The 17,114-nt window shown below is 39.6% G+C and overlaps 1 long non-coding RNA gene and 1 pseudogene across 1 annotated transcript in view; one reads left to right on the top strand and one right to left on the bottom strand.

Moving 5' to 3' along the window:
- LOC144379775 (uncharacterized) overlaps positions 1-17,114 on the bottom strand; it is a 66,713-nt gene that overhangs the window by 2,832 nt on the left and 46,767 nt on the right. The gene's annotated exons all lie outside the window — the stretch shown is intronic.
- LOC118546788 (large ribosomal subunit protein eL8 pseudogene) lies at positions 10,474-11,259 on the top strand (annotated as a pseudogene).

Below are 17,114 nucleotides of genomic sequence, written 5' to 3'. Positions count from 1 at the left end.
ATCCACACTGTTAAAAATTTGCTAATGGAGTAAGACAAACTAAGCTGTACCTGAGGGCATCACTGTAGATGTCCCAAAATGTCACCTCCTTCATCCCAGTCCCCACTCACCATCTATCTCCTTTGGCAATGCTTTTCAAGAATATACATTTTAAAAATTATTATTATTATTTATTTTTAAAAAAGGACATATTGCTATATATAATCTTTTGAGAATGACTGTTTCCGCTTAATATTATATTGTTAGGGTTCATTCTGTGATGTTACATCACTGTAGTTTATTTATTTTGATGGTTGTATATGTGGCAGGTAGAATAGTGGCAACCAAAAATGTCCCTGTTCTAATCCCAGAACGTGGGAATATGTTAAATTATGTGACAAAGGAGAACTATGATTGTAGGTGAAAACAAAGTTGCTAAGGGCCTTGAGATGTTGAGATTATTCTGGACTATTAGGATGGGTCCAATGTAATCACATGCTTCTAACTGTAAGAAGGAGGCTGGAGAAGGCATATCAGAATTATATCACGTGAGAAAGATGCCAGCAGGTATTGATGGCTTTAAGAGGGAAGGGGGCAATGAGTCAAGGAATGTAGGAAACCTCTAGAAGCTAGAAAAGGCAAGAAAATGGACTTTTTCCCTAGAAAGAAACAGCCCTGCTGACATGTTGACTTTAGCCCGGTAAGACTGTTTCAGACTTCTGACCTCCAGACAGTAATATAATACATTTGTGTTTTTTAAGTCAAAGTTTTTGGTAATTTCTTATATCAGCAATGGGAAACTAATTCATATACTGTTTAATGGAGTGAATATACCATTGTTTACTCTTCCACTCTCCCACTGAGGGATTCTTATGCTGTCTCCATGCTGTTGTTCCTGTGAACAGTGATTCTGAAACATTCTTAAACACATCTCTTTTTGCATACATGATCATTTTTCTCACAGATATTTACTTAGACATGAAATTGCTGCATCAGTGGATATAAGAATGGTCGAATGTAAAAGGTATATTCAAACTCTTATCCAATTGGTTGCAAAAATTTTCATTCTTACCAACAATGTATAACAAATTATGTAGTTCTACATCTTCTTGGCATTTGTTAAATCTTCTTTTTTTTTCTTATTGAATGGGTTTAAAATTCTATCTCATTGCAATCTTGATTTGCAATTCCCTGATTATGAGAGATCTCGATCATGTCTTAGTTTGTTTACTGGTCATATGTGTTCCATCTTCTAGAAATGTTTGTTTGTTTCGCCTGTTTTAAAATTAGGTTACTGGCACTTTTATTTGTTAGAATTTATATACATTTTTATACTAATAGTCAGTGATGTGGACTAAAATTTCTAAGGACTTATACGACAGACTATTTTAGTATGACAGTATTGTTGGATAAAAATTCTATGTTCTCAGATCTTTTCCTTCAATATCTTGAAAACTATATTCCATGCTACATTTAGTGCAATCTTAAAAATGTCTTTCCCTTTGAATACGATCTGTTATTTCTCTAAGATTTTGGAATGTTTTTGGCATCTATAGTATTCTTACATTTCATGATGTCTAAGTGCCTCTCCTCATTGGCACTTTATAGGTACTTTTAATCTGAGATCTGTCAACTTTTTTTTTTTTTTAATTTTAGAAATGGATTTCCATCATTTGCTTGGGTGTTTCTTCCTCTTAATTTTAGTTTTCACCCTTTCTTGGACCTCATGTATGCCATCACATTTATGTCTATTTTCTATTTCTCATTGCTGTATTTTTTTCTACCTGTTTCCTTTTTTCTCTCTGTTTTTGGTGGGGAGGGTGATGCATTTTTTCAATCTACTCTTCCAGTCTGCTAATTAATTCCTCAGGTGTATTTCATCTTTTCTTTTTAAAAATTTATTTTAGTTATTATATTTTTCATATGTCTGGTTCTTCTATAATTTCTTGAGTTTACTTCACATTGCTAAACTTCACACTGGCAGATTTCCCAAGTCACTAGCTGAAATATAATTGTTTGATTGAATCAAAACATTCCAGGTTGTGATCCAATTTTAGTCTTAACTCTCCAAAGATATATCTGCAATTTAAAAATAAGACACAAATTAACTTCTAATTTGTAGATTATGTGGGCTAGTAGATTTTGGCAAATGGTACTTTATAATTTCTTGACTAATCTCTGAGCCATCAAAGCTATTCTTAAGAGGCAGAGCATAACATGATATATTTGGCCATAACTTCTCAAAAGCTGGGAATGAAGGGCCTGATTCACAGACCTAGAGGAGTGCCTAACTTACACATAGCAGGCAGTCAATAAATATTTGCTTAATAAATCAATGAATGGGCACCATGTAAGAATAACCCAGTTTAGTTCTCTCCACTTCTTTCATTAATCAGAGTAGAAAACCCCCAGATGAAAAAAGAAACACATGTGTTCCATTAGCCTACTATTTGTAACGCTGTGTGGATAGGTCACAGAGAATAATGCTCACCTCACTCTGAGATTCTGCAGACTGTGATGCTTTTAAGGAGGTAATAAGGTCCAGAATGTCTCCATTATATTGCTTAACTGAGAATGTACCACTATGCACTTTTAACCATTTTGACAAAAAAAAAAGTTCTTTTCTGAAGTAGTGTGGGGAGGGGGGGAGATGGAAATGAGGAAAGGAGGGGAAGTTAAAATATAAGACCAGCTCTGTGGAGAAGGGGAAAGAGTCTAGGTCCCCTGAGCAGAAGATACTAAAAGAGAGAGAAGATGCAAATATGTATGTATGTATTTATTTAAAGACTTTATTTACTTATTTTGAGAGAGGGCACAAGCATGAGTGGGGGGCAGAGGCAGAGGGAGAGAGAAGCAGACTCCCCACTGAGCAGGGAGCTTGATGCTGGGCTTGATTCTAGGACCCTGGGATCATGACCTGAGCCAAAGGCAGATGCTTAACCAACTGACCCACCTAGGCACCCGAAGATGCAAATATTTAATAGGAAAAGACCCACGAGAGAAAAATGGAGTGGGAGCAATGGAAGGCTGGCAGACCTGTCAAGTAGTGATGCAAGTCTGTCTCTGAGTGAAAGAAAAAGGAAGATTGGGTATAAACATCCTAGACCACCAGGCAAGCCAAGGAATGTTTGACAAGGAACGTTTGACAAGCCTTCAAGATATTCTCAGGCCAATGCCAGCACCAAAGGAACATGTGTTTTCCGGGAGCAGTCTCCCTTAGAGTCGACACTGAACTCATCAGCTATCAGGCCAGGGGGGGCATGGCCTCCCTGTAAAAGCAGCCATGGGTATCAGAGCTCAGCACCTTCAGCCCTCGGTCAACTACGTTGCCTGTGATTGGAGGTCTGTGAAGCCTTTTCCTATATCTCCCACAAGCCTGGAAGAATTTGATTTTCAGATTTCTGGCCATTAATGAGGACAGTACTGTGGTCAGAATGGAGTGGAGAATTGGAAGATGACATAATCTCAGTTCTTGTGTAGAAAGAGGACAAAATAAACATATGTCCTACCTGTAATAAATGAGAACTAAAGTGTTGTTGTTGTTTTAAACGTATGCACTTGTATTAAGTTGATGAATAGTTCTCTGCCAAAACAACATCCCTTGACTTCTGAAATCCTGTTTTGCATCAAGTTTCCTTAGTATTTACAACATCAGCTTAGATCCAAGTTAGGAAAGCTTTTTCTGTACAAGGCCAGAGAGTAACCATTGTAGATTTGGGGAGCCAGATAATGTCTATCACAATTGCTCAACTCTGTGAGAGAGCATCCACAGATAACATGTAAAGGAAGAGGCATGGCTGTATTCCAATAAAACTTTTCTTATAAAAGCAGATGCCTACCTGGATTTGGCCCATAGGCCATAGTTGATAACCACTGATTTAGACATTTGAAGCAATCAAATACATATGCATGATCAGTTATATCAGATCATTCTGAAATTCAAGCCATCATGGTATAAATATTAGGGGTTTCACACTTAACAAAATTGTGAAAGATAAAGCTCAATAGGTAGCCAAGCCCCAAAGTATCATTATATCCAATTCCAAGGAATTTGAATTTTATCCACGGTAAATCAGTACTATGTTTAATGCAGGGAAATGACATAAACAGTCATAGGGGCAGTACAGAAGGAGATGAGCCTGCAGAACACACAATTAAGAAGCTGCACAGCAACCAGAGTAACAAAATATGAAAGCCTCACTCAAGGGGGAGTTACTTTGGTTATTAAGAGCAAGTAGGGACGCCTGGATGGCTCAGATGGCTAAGCGTCTGTCTTCGGCTCAGGTCAAGATCCTGGGCCCCACGTCTGGCTCCTGGCTCAGCGGGGAGCCTGCTTCTCCCTCTCCCTCTGCCTTTCCCCTGCTCGTGCTCTCTCTCTCTATCTCTCTGTCTCAAACGAATAAATAAAATCTTAAAAAAAAAAAAAAAGAGCAAGGAGTGGGTTAGAAACCTCTAAAGGGTATAGAATTCTTGGAATGTGGTAAACTTAAATGTAGAATATGTGGAAGGGGAAGTACCATAGAATGATCCAGAACATTGTTTAGACTTGAGCCACAGGGTGAATGATAGTGCCCTTCACTAAAAGAGGGGTCATAAAAGGAGTTTTCTGATTCAATAGGGTCAGATGAAGGGCTCTGTGGAGGAGCTTGAATTGCCTGGGGGATGTTGAAGTGGAAATGTCTAGTAGGTAGTTGGCTCTTTGGCTTCTGAGCTGAAGAGATAGGTGTATACATTAAAGGACAGGGGTTGAGCATGGAACCCTGGGAACATCAATATATAAGGGAAGGAGGAAGAAAGAGATCATTGAAGGAAGACTTGCATATCTTTCCTTTTGTATTACTTTTTCAACTTCCTTTTGAATGTTGAGGTTTTCCAGGGTTATGCTATTGTTCCCCTCTTTTGGTTGCTTCACATGCTTTTCTCTTGGTGATTTTATCCATTTTTGCCTTTGGCTCCAGGTTGATGAAATTTCCAGACACATTCTTTTCAGAAATTCTAACATATTTCCAATTGATCATAAATAGGACCAGCTCCAGACAACATAAACTTAATATGCCTCTCACTTAATTATTTTGCCCAAGCAACAGCCTCAACTTCTGTGCTCTCAAGGAAAATGAACACTCTCCACATCTACCCAATATACTTCTCTCATTCTCACATGCTGTCAATGAACCTGGAACATTGTCTGTCCTCAGATTCGTCTCCCTCTCTACTGACATGGTCTCTAACTTCACCATTTCTTGCCTTGGACTATTGAGCATGTATCTGGACTACACAGTCCCAGTGCTTTCCAATTTCAGACCATGTTTCACGCTGTTCCACAGTGATCTTACTAAAAAGGGATCTATTTGCTTTGAACATTTAGAACTATTTATCTCTCAACACCCCACCCCTAGCAGTCATGTGTAGCATAATATTTAACAGCAAGTGTTTAGGGCCTATTTGAAGAACTGTGTTGACTGCCATTCCAAGAGAGTTAATTAAGATGGAAGCTGACTGAAAGAGAGCCTTTCACAAAGATTTCCTCATGTAAACTTCCCAAATCTTCTCTCTTCAATGTTATTCTCCTCTTAGCACATATTATAATCCCTTCATCTATTTGATAGGAGGAAATAAAAAGAACTTCTTAGAAGAAGTTGCTGCTGTAAGGTCACATTTTCTTATCCATTCCAAATCTCAGTTATCTGAATTCCAGATTTATATTCCAGTCACATTTCTTTCCAATGCCTTTGTTTAACAAGACTTATGTCTGATCCCAGTTTGACCAGAAGAGAAGAGAGAAGGAGTAATATAACATATCTGGTAATTATTCAAAGTCATTTTCTTTAAGGTGAAATCTTGCTTCTCTAAATACTTTCCCCACTGCCAACTATGGAGCTCACTATTAATTCTATTTTAATATTATATCATCATCATCATCATCAACTTAGCATATATGCTGCTTCAGTATGCTTGGCATTGTCTTAAGTGCTTTACGTTTATTAACTCCTCAATCCCCAAACCACCCAAGGAGGTAGTTACAATTACTGTCCTTGTTTGGAGATGAAGAAAGTGCGAAGTTGTGAAACTTGCTAAAGGTCACACAGTTTATAAGAAGTACAGCTGGATGCTACCTAGAGCAATCTACACATTTAATGCAATCCCTATCAAAATACCATCAACTTTTTTCAAAGAAATGGAACAAATAATCCTAAAATTTGTATGGAACCAGAAAAGACCCCGCATAGCCAGAGGAATGTTGAAAAAGAAAAGCAAAGCTGGCGGCATCACAATTCCAGACTTCCAGCTCTACTACAAAGCTGTCATCATCAAGACAGTATGGTACTGGCACAAAAACAGACACATAGATCAATGGAACAGAATAGAGAGCCCAGAAATGGACCCTCAACTGTATGGTCAACTAATCTTTGACAAAGCAGGAAAGAATGTCCAATGGAAAAAAGACAGTCTCTTCAACAAATGGTATTGGGAAAATTGGACAGCCACACGCAGAAGAATGAAACTGGACCCTTTCCTTACACCACACACAAAAATAGACTCAAAATGGTTGAAAGACCTCAATGTGAGACAGGAATCCATGAAAATCCTAAAGGAGAAAACAGGCAGCAACCTCTTCGACCTCAGCCGCAGCAACTTCTTCCTAGAAACATCGCCAAAGACAACGGATGCAAGGGCAAAAATGAACTATTGGGACTTCATCAAGATAAAAAGCTTTTGCACAGCAAAAGAAACAGTCAACAAAACCAAAAGACAACTGACAGAATGGGAGAAGATATTTGCAAATGACATATCAGATAAAGGGCTAGTATCCAAAATCTATAAAGAACTTATGAAACTCAATACCCAAAGAACAAAGAATCCAATCAAGAAATGGGCAGAAGATATGAACAGACATTTTTGCAAAGGAGACATCCAAATGGCCAGCAGACACATGAAAAAGTGCTCAACATCACTTGGCATCAGGGAAATCCAAATCAAAACCTCAATGAGATACCACCTCACACCAGTCAGAATGGCTAAAATTAAAAAGTCAGGAAACGACAGATGTTGGCGAGGATGCAGAGAAAGGGGAACCCTCCTACACTGCTGGGGGAAGGGCAAGCTGGTGCAGCCACTCTGGGAAATAGTATGGAGGTTCCTCAAAAAGTTGAAAATAGAGCTACCATATGACCCAGCAATTGCACTACTGGGTATTTACCCCAAAGATACAAATGTAGTGATCCAAAGGGGTACATGCACCCCAATGTTTATAGCAGCAATGTCCACAATAGCCAAACTATGGAAAGAGCCAAGATGTCCATCGACAGATGAATAGATAAAGAAGATGTGGTATATTTATACAATGGAATATTATGCAGCCATCAAAAGGAATGAAACCTTGCCATTTGCAACGACGTGGATGGAACTAGAGGGTATCATGCTGAGTGAAATAAGTCAGTCAGAGGAAGACATGTATCATATGATCTCGCTGATATGAGGAATTCTTAATCTCAGGAAACAAACTGAGGGTTGCTGGAGTGGTGGGGGGTGGGAGGGATGGGGTGGCTGGGTGATAGACATTGGGGAGGATATGTGCTATGGTGACTGCTGTGAATTGTGTAAGACTGTTGAATCACAGACCTGTACCTCTGAAACAATACATTATATGTTAAAAAAAAAAGAAGAAGAAGATACCAGGAAGGGAAAAAGGAAAGGGGGGAACTCGGAGGGGGAGATGAACCATGAGAGATGATGGACTCTGAAAAACAAACTGAGGGTTCTAGAGGGGAGGGGGTGGGTGGATGGGTTAGCCTGGTGATGGGTATTAAAGAGGGCACGTCCTGCATGGAGCACTGGGTGTTATATGCAAACAATGAATCATGGAACACTACATCAAAAACTCATGATGTAATATATGGTGATTAACATAACATAATAAAATAAAATTTAAAAAAAGAAAAGAAAAGAAAAGAAAGATGTGGTATATATATATACAATGGAATATTATGCAGTCATCAAAAAATGAAATCTTGCCATTTGCAATGACGTGGATGGAACTAGAGGGTATTATGCTAAGTGAAATAAGTCAATCAGAGAAAGACAAGTATCATATGATCTCACTGATATGAGGAATTTGAGAAACAAAACAGAGGATCATAGACGAAGGGAGGGAAAAATGAAACAAGATGAAACTGGAGAGGGAGATAAGCCATAAAAGACTCTTAATCTCAGGAAACAAACTGAGGTTTGCTGGAGTGGAGGGGGGTGGGAGGGATGGGGTGGCTGGGTGATAGACATTGGGGAGGGTATGTGCTATGGTGAGCACTGTGAATTGTGTAAGACTGATGAATCACAGACCTGTACCCCTGAAATAAATAATGCATTACATGTTAATAAAAAAATTTAAAAAAAAAGTAGAGCTGGGTGCGTACCCACACAATCTGACTTCAGAGTCCATGATCTTACCTACTACCCAATACAGCTTTTCATAACCATATACTATACTGAAAAAATTATAAACAATATAAACTGATATTATTCCTGCCACTCCATAATTTCTTGAATAACATCCAAACTTGTCATCTCAGAATATAAATAAAGTCCAAATACTTTTGCATCACATTTTCTCTCCAGCCCTTCTAAAGGTTCTCACTGGGCCTTGGTACATGCTGCTTTCATGGCCCTAGAGAATCTCTACATGAGTTGATTCACAACCATGTGATAATGAGGATCACACCCAAATACATGAAATTTGTCTGCATTTGTGTCCTCTATAAAACACGAATGACTCAACTTTTTAGGATGGTGTCTCAATTACATTTTCATTTTCCATAACTGATAGGCACTCTGGAAATGCACAGATAAATAAAAAACAAAGAGCACATTATAAACTTCAGTTATTTAAAATCTTAGCTTTTCAATAAAATATGTTAGGTTGTGCTGTTAATTTGTAAATGCTTAATTAAAGAAAATACCACACTTCCAGTCTTTTTGCACAACTCATGATTTCTAACTGTGGAAGCACATGTCACTTTTGATTATACTTTGTAAATATTTATTTATATCCTACCTTGTTCCACATAAACTCACACACATGAATAGCATAGTCCTTTTGGTTACATGAAGAACACATGGATGCCTGTTAGTCTGCATTTTGCTGTGAGCATTTAGCGAAACAATCCCTGAGGCAGCCTTTCAAAACAGGCTGTTTTTAGAAAAAAAAAAATCTCCTTAGGGAATCCCTTCTCCTATTAACTCTTTCTGAATAATCAGTTCTCTTTCAGAAAATAAAGGTGTTTCAAACATATATTGTTTGTGAATTCATGCCTTTTGGCTACAGGGTAGGAAGAGAAAGTAGAAAAAAATCACTGGGTTGGTTCTAGCACTTTATGGTTTATTCCAAACTATATGGTTTATTTCATGCATTCCTTACTTAATGTACATGTTCTGAGCACCTTCTGTGCATCGAACTTGTCGTCAGGAAGTTTACAATGTAATGGAACACAGAGACATACTCCTTCATTCAATTGTGCATCCAATCCACAAGTATTTATTGTATGCTTATAGTATACCTTGCCTTTTCTACCCACATAAATAACGAGCTGTCTTAAGTACTATCAGTCTTCTGAGGAGGTCTGTGTTGTGAGAGATGATGAGTTTGGTGTAGTGTGTTGTAACTGCAGCGGCGCAGGAAAGTGGCGAGAAGAACGAGAGACAACCTCACAGGGGAGGTTAGAACTTAAAGGGTGACTCCTTAGTTACATGACTTTGGAGAACTAACTCAACCTTCTTGAGTCCAGATAAATTCATCTGAAAATGGATAAGATTTTGCCAGAGACCATACAATTTCTCTTGTGGATTTAAAAATATCAATTGTACTAATTTATGAAAAGAAAAGTAATATAGCTAATGGAAATTAAGAATAGTATTTTCCCTGAGTCTTAAGATCTGATCAAAGCTAGACTGTAGAGTACCTCCAATGCTAAACTAGGGAATTTATATCTTTTATATGTATCACTGGTCACCAAACAGTTTCAACATCCCTTCATCATTAAAAAAGTTTAGTACAACCCCACTATGTGAATATTTATTCATTTATGAATTGTACAAACATGGAATACATTCAGTCTTATATATACTTCTCTAGGGTCTAGATACAGAGAATACTTTCCAGCTCATTTTATAATCTTGATTCCTAAACCTCTCAAGGAAAATATGAGCAAAGAAAACTACAGACCAATCTCGATCAAGACTATAAATGACAAAAATTTAAAAAGAACGTTAATGAACTGAATCCAGCAATACATTTTAAAGGATAGTAAGGTTAAAGTAAACCTAGAAATGTAAGTTCTTTTAACATTAGAAAAATCAAGTAATAAAGTTACCACATTAAAAAATTGAAAGAGGAAAAACTGTATCTGCCTGCCAATAGATGTAGAAAAATCATTTGATAAAATTCAACAACCCAATGATGATTTAAAAATAAAATCTAGCACTCTCCTCCAGCCACCCAAGATGCCTAAAATAAAGAAGGCGAAGGGGAAGAATGCAGCCCTGGCCCCTGCTGTCATCAAGAAGCAGGAGGCCAAGAAGGTGGTCAGTCCCCTGTTTGAGAAAAGGCCCAAGAATTCTGGCATCAGACAGGACATCCAGCCCAAAGGGGACCTTACCCACTTTGTCAAACGGCTTTGCTATATCTGGCTGCAATGGAGAAGGACTATTCTCTCTAAGCATCTAAAAGTGCCTCCCCTGATTACCCAGTTCACCCAGGCCTTGGAACGCCAAACAGCTCCTCAAATGCTTAAGCTGGCCCACAAATACAGCAAGAGAAGCAGCAGAGATTGTTGCCCCCAGCTGAGAAGAAAACTGCTGGGAAAGAGGATGTACCCACTAAGAGGCTGCCTGTCCTTCGAGCTGGGGATTTTCCTGTCACCACCTTGGTGGAAAACAAGAAGGCTCAGCTGGTAATGATTGTACATGATGTGGATCTCATTGAGCTGGTTGTCTTCCTGCCTGCTCTGTGTCACAAGATGGGGGTTCCCTACTGTATTATCAAGGGGGAAGACCAGGCTGGGATATATGGTCCACAGGAAGACCTGCACCACTGTTGCTTTCACACAGGTTAACTCAGAAGAAAAAGGAGCTCTGGCTAAGCTGGTGGAACGTATTGGGACCAATTGCAATGACAGATATAGGACCTGCCGTCACCGGGGAGGCAACATCCTGGGTCCAAAGTTGGTAGCTCACATTGCCAAATTGGAAAAGGCAAAGGCTAAAGTACTGGCCACTAAATTGGGCTAAGTGTACACTGTTGAATTTTCTGTACATGAAAGTGAGAAAGAATTCTCTTTCAAAAAAATTTTTTTTTAAATCTAAACTCTTTTTTAGCAAACTAGGAGTGGAAGAGAAAATTATTTTCATCTTACAGTATGGACAAAATTGCTCAAGGTAAACCACATAGTAAATGGTATTTTCTTTATGATGAGGAACAAGACCAGTACCATACCAGTACCATTGTACCATATCCTTACTCTTACAATAATATAGCACAGGTTTTGGCTAGTGCTCTATGGCAAGAAAAACCTATAAAATATGGTTAATTAAAAGGAAGACATTAAATTGTTACTATTCTTGAGAGATAAATTATTTATCTAGAACTTCAGTAGGATTATATTAGTTGGAGTGACTAGATTATTCTGTGATAACAAAAAGCCACAAAATTTCAGAAGCTTAAAAAACAAGAACTTATATTTTATTCACACTACCTGTCTAATAAGGGAGAGCAGAGAAGTGCTCATTGCATTCTCTCAAGGACCCCAGCTGACAGTAACCCAAATGAGACACACGATCAGAGGGAGATGGGAGAATCACCAAACTTGTGAATGTTGGCTGCTGGTAGATTCATCCCATTAATGATGCCAAATCGTATCAAAGGTAGTCATAAAGGGAAGTCCGTTTAGTGGTAAAAGTGTTGCTAAGTGAGAGAGCAGAGCTGACTGCAAAGAGATACATCCAACAAGCCTTTAGAAAGGCAGAGTAGAAGCTTAGAGTTGAAACTGGGATTCAAGATGAAAACCCATGAAGAAGTAGTAATTTATTTGATTCAATATGTTCAATAAATACTGGTTAATTCCAGGAATATACATTGTCCAAGACTATTGATTGAAATTGTTGGACTAACAAATCCTGTCTTTTTATGGAATCTTTTCTTATCAACAATGAGGATTATTTACACAGACTAAATCTGACAGCAGTGGTCCATTTTCTTCCCTCTTTTTTAAAAATCAAAAGGAAAATACAACTTGGTTGCCTCAGAGCTGTATCAGACCAGGCACATAGATTTTTTCAGAGTTATTCATGGTGGAGTCTGAAAAAAAGAGTAATTGTGATGAACAGTACTTATGGTATGCAAGCGTTGAGTATTAATAACAATAACTATGTCTTTTTTACTATAATTCCATCAAAACTGACCTTTGAATAACTTATGTTACTGCTTTAAAAAAGCCTTCTGGGAGTGGGAGAGGGGAAAGATGGCGGAGGAGTAGGGGACCCTATTTCAACTGGTCCCCGGAATTGAGCTGGATAACTACCAGACCACTCTGAGCACCCACGAAACCAGCCTGAGATGTAAGAAGATCTGGATCTCTATAAACAGAATATCGCAGGCAGTTGGTTTTGAGGTATGAAGCGGAGAGCCGTGATTCTGCGGGCAGATATCGGAGGATAAACGGCAGCGGGAGGGTGCCTGGATGTGGGGATCCTACACCGCTGGTGAGTGACAGCCTCGCGCGCTGCGGACGGGGCACAGACTCGCAGACCGGTAGCGTCGGGAAAGAACTTTAGGGCAGCCCCTGGGGTGGAAAACCAGACCGGCGGGGTCGCACGCATGGGAACTGCAGCCCCCCTGGACAGAAACCAGAGCGACGGTCGCGCGCACGCGAACTGCAGCCTCCGAGACGGAAACCCGGTGCGCCGGGGTCGTGCTGGTGAACTGCAACCCCCGGGGGTGGAAACCCCAAGCGGCAGAGTCGCGCGTGCGAATTGGGAGCGGCTGGCGGTTTTAGAAGCACAAAGGGCAGAGACGTGCCCCGACCTGGAGGCAGGACTGGGAGCGCTGCGGAGGGGTGCACAACCCAGGCCGCTGCAGTTTATAGCAGCATGGACAGAAACGGAGACAGTGTGGCCTGGAGAGCTCACTGAAGAACAGACTGAGGTCTCTCTGCTCTGAGGCAGAGGGTTGGAAACGGTCTCTTCTGCTCTGACTTGCGGAAGAGACGCGGAAAGCCGCCAGGGAAAGGCACCAGAGAACAAAAGCCCCAAAGACTGATTCCCACTGAACCCATCCTGCACCACAGGGGCGCAGGGCAACTCCGCCCAAACAGGGTTGACTGAGTAACAGCGCGGCAGGCCCCTCCTGCAGAAGACAGGCTGGGAAAACAAGAGGCCAGCAACCCTAAGGTCCCAAGAAAACAGGTGCATCTTGCTTGGGTTCTGGTCAATAATTTCGACTCCATACATCCCCTCAAACACCCATCAACAGAATGACTAGGAGGAGGAGCCCCCAAAACAGAAAAGACTCAGAGATTATGACTTATGCTGCAGATTTACAAATGGATGCAGACATAACCAAGATGTCAGAGATGGAATTCAGGCTAGCAATTGTGAAGACAATAGCTAGAATGGAGAAATCAATTAATGGCAACATAGAGTCTCTAAGGGCAGAAATAAAAGGTGAATTGGCAGAACTTAAAAATGCTATCAGTGAGATCCAATCCAATCTAGATAATCTAACAGCTAGGGTAACTGAGACAGAAGAGAGAATAAGCGATCTGGAAGACAGTATAATAGATAAAAAGGGAAAAGAGGAGGCCAGGGAAAAACAACTCAGAATCCGTGAAAATAGAATCAGAGAAATAAGTGACACCATGAGGCATTCCAATGTCAGAATCATTGGAATCCCGGAGGGAATGGAGAGAGAGAGAGGGCTAGAAGATGTATTTGAGCAAATCGTAGCTGAGAACTTCCCTAATCTGGGGAATGAAACAAACATTCGAGTCCTAGAGGCAGAGAGGACCCCTCCTAAGATCAAGGAAAACAGGCCAACACCCCGGCATCTAATAGTAAAACTTGCAAATCTTAGAACCAAGGAAACCATCTTAAGGGCAGTTAGGGGGAAGAGATTCCTTACGTACAGAGGGAGGAACATCAGAATAACGTCAGACCTATTCACAGAGACCTGGCAAGCCAGAAAGGCCTGGCAAGACATATTCAGGGTACTAAATGAGAAGAACATGCAGCCAAGAATACTTTATCCGGCAAGGCTTTCATTTAGAATGGATGGAGAGATGCAGAGCTTCCACGACCGGCAGAAGTTGAAAGAATATGTGACCACTAAGCCGGCCCTGCAAGAAATATTAAGGGGGGTTCTATAAAAGGAGAAAGACCCCAAGAGTGATCTACAACAGAAATTTACAGGGACAATCTATAAAAACAACGTCTTCACAGGCAACATGATGACAATTAATTCATATCTTTCAATAATCACTCTCAACATGAATGGCCTAACGCTCCCATAAAACGGCACAGCATTGCAGATTGGATAAAAAGACAGGACCCATCCGTATGCTGTCTACAAGAGACTCATTTTGAACCTAAAGATACATCCAGACTGAAAGTGAAGGGATGGAGATCCATCTTCCATGCCAGCGGACCTCAAAAGAAAGCTGGAGTAGCAATTCTTATATCAGACAAATTAGATTTTAAACTAAAGTCTGTAATAAGAGACACAGAAGGACACTACATCATTCTTAAAGGGTCAATCCAACAAGAAGATCTAACAATTGTAAATATCTATGCCCCCAACATGGGAGCAGCCATTTACATAAGCCAACTGTTAACCAAAATAGTCATATTGATAACAATATGTTAATTGTAGGACACCTCAATACTCCACTCTCAGCAATGGACAGATCATCTAAGCAGAAAATCAACAAGGAAACAAGAGCTTTGAATGATACATTGGACCAGATGGACCTCATAGATATTTACAGAACATTCCACCCTAAAACAACAGAATACTCATTCTTCTCGAGCGCACATGGAACTTTCTCCAGAATAGACCATATACTGGGTAACAAATCAGGTCTCAACCGATACCAAAAGATTGAGATTATTCCCTGCATATTCTCAGACCACAATGCTCTAAAACTGGAACTCAATCACAAGAAAAAATTTGGCAGAAATTCAAACACTTGGAAGCTAAAGTCCACTCTGCTCAAGAATGTTTGGGTCAATCAAGAAATCAAAGAAGAACTTAAACAATTCATGGAAATCAATGAGAACGAAAACACATCGGTCCAAAACCTATGGGATACTGCAAAGGCAGTCCTAAGGGGGAAATACATAGCCATCCAAGCCTCACTCAAAAAAATAGAAAAATCCCGAATTCACCAACTAACTCTACACCTTAAAGAACTAGAGAAAAAGCAACAAATGACGCCTAAGCCACGCCTTAGAAGAGAAGTAATTAAAATTAGAGTAGAAATCAATGAATTAGAAACCAGAAACACAGTAGATCAGATCAACGAAACTAGAAGTTGGTTCTTTGAAAGAATTAGTAAGATTGATAAACCACTGGTCAGACTTATCCAAAAGAAGAGAGAAAGGACCCAAATTAATAAAATTATGAATGAAAGGGGAGAGATCATGACTAACACCAAGGAAATAGAAACAATTATTAGAAATTATTATCAACAACTATATGCCAATAAAGTGAGCAATCTGGATGAAATGGAGGCCTTCCTGGAAACCTATAAGCTGCCAAGACTGAAACAGGAAGAAATTGACAACCTGAATAGACCAATAACCAGTAACGAGATTGAAGCAGTGATCAAAAACCTCCCAAAAAACAAGAGTCCAGGGCCTGATGGATTCCCTGGGGAATTCTACCAAACATTCAAAGAAGAAATAATACCGATTCTACCGAAGCTGTTTCAAAAAATAGAAACAGAAGGAAAGCTTCCAGACTCATTCTATGAGGCCAGCATTACCTTAATCCCCAAACCAGGCAAAGACCCCATCAAAAAGGAGAATTTCAGACCAATATCCCTGATGAATATGGATTCCAAAATCCTCAACAAAATCCTAGCTAATAGGATCCAACAATACATCAAAAGGATCATCCACCACGACCAAGTGGGATTTATCCCCGGGATGCAAGGGTGGTTCAACATTCGCAAATCAATCAATGTGATAGAACACATCAATAAGAGGAGAGAGAAGAACCATATGGTCCTCTCAATTGATGCAGAAAAAGCATTTGACAAAATACAACATCCTTTCCTGATTAAAACTCTCCAGAGTATAGGGATAGAGGGAACCTTCCTCAAGCTCATAAAATCCATCTATGAAAAACCCACAGCAAATATCATCCTCAATGGGGAAAAGCTGAGAGCCTTTCCCTTAAGATCAGGAACACGTCAAGGGTGCCCACTCTCACCACTGTTGTTCAACATAGTACTAGAAGTCCTAGCAACAGCAATCAGACAACAAAAAGAAATAAAAGGTATTCAAATTGGCAAAGAAGAAGTCAAACTCTCTCTTTTCCCAGATGACATGATACTTTATGTGGAAAACCCAAAAGACTCCACCCCGAAATTACTAGAACTCATCCAGCAATTCAGTAATGTGGCAGGATACAAAATCAATGCACGGAAATCAGTTGCTTTCTTATACACTAACAACGCAACTGTAGAAAGAGAAATTAAAGAAACGATTCCATTTACAATAAATAGCACCAAAAACCATAAGATACCTCGGAATAAACCTAACCAAAGAGGTAAAGGATCTATACTCTAGGAACTACAGAACACTCATGAAAGAAATTGAAGAAGACACAAAAAGATGGAAAAATATTCCATGCTCATGGATCGGAAGAATAAACATTGTTTAAATGTCTATGCTACCCAGAGCAATCTATACCTTCAATGCCATCCCGATCAAAATTCCAATGACATTTTCAAAGTGCTGGAACAAACAATCCTAAAATTTGTATGGAATCAGAAAAGACCCCGAATCGCCAAGGAAATGTTGAAAAAGAAAAATAAAGCTGGGGGCATCATGTTGCCTGATTTCAAGCTATATTACAAATCAGTGAT

This window comes from Halichoerus grypus, chromosome 13, assembly GCF_964656455.1.
Source record: "Halichoerus grypus chromosome 13, mHalGry1.hap1.1, whole genome shotgun sequence".
In the NCBI taxonomy this organism is placed as follows: Eukaryota; Metazoa; Chordata; class Mammalia; order Carnivora; family Phocidae; genus Halichoerus; species Halichoerus grypus.
The sequence above is the reverse complement of the archived record's forward strand: the minus strand, read 5'-3'. Positions and strand labels throughout refer to the sequence as shown.